Here is a 790-nt window from a genome sequence, read left to right as displayed (position 1 = left end):
AGCCACGTGCAATAGATCATGCCTATAATCCCAGCACTTTGGCTCAGCGCCCGTGGCTCAAGTGGCTAAGGCGCCAGCCACATACACCTAAGGTGGTGGGTTCGAATCGAGCCCAGGCCCACCAAACAACGATGGCTGCAACCAAAAAAAATAGCCAAGCTTGTGGCAGGTGCCTGTGGTCCCAGCTACTTGGGAGGCAGGAGACTCGCTTTAGCCCAAGAGTTGGAGGTTGCTGTGAGATGTGATGCCATGACATTCTACCCAGGGGGACAGCTTGATGCTCTGTCTCAAAAAAAAAAAAAAAAAAAAAAAAATCCTAGCACTTGGGAGACTGAGGTGGATGAATTGCCTTAGTTCACAGGTTGAAGACCAGCCTGAGCCAGAGCAAGACCCCATCTCTAAAAAATAGCTGGGCATTGTGGGGGGCATCTATAGTCCCAGTTATTTGGGAGGTAGAGGCAAGAGGACCACTTGAACCCAAGAGTTTGACGTTGCTGTGAGCTAAGATGCCATGGCACTGTACCGAGGCTGACCAAGTGAGACTGTCTCAAAAAAAAAAAAAAATTCTGATAATAAGAACGAACATTATTTAATCCTCATGGTAACTCTGAGAGGTAAGTACTATAATTATTGCCATTTTACAAGTCAAGAATTTGGCGCTTGGCTTGGCACCTGTAGCTCAAGGCTAAGGCGCCAGCCATATACACCTGAGCTGGGGGTTCGAATCCAGCCCGGGCCTGCCAAACAACAATGATGGCTGCAACCAAAAAATAGCTGGGGCTCGGCGCCT

The sequence above is a fragment of the Otolemur garnettii genome, unplaced genomic scaffold (assembly GCF_000181295.1).
Source record: "Otolemur garnettii isolate 467f Iridium unplaced genomic scaffold, OtoGar3 scaffold00010, whole genome shotgun sequence".
Lineage (NCBI taxonomy): Eukaryota > Metazoa > Chordata > Mammalia > Primates > Galagidae > Otolemur > Otolemur garnettii.
The sequence above is the reverse complement of the archived record's forward strand: the minus strand, read 5'-3'. Positions refer to the sequence as shown.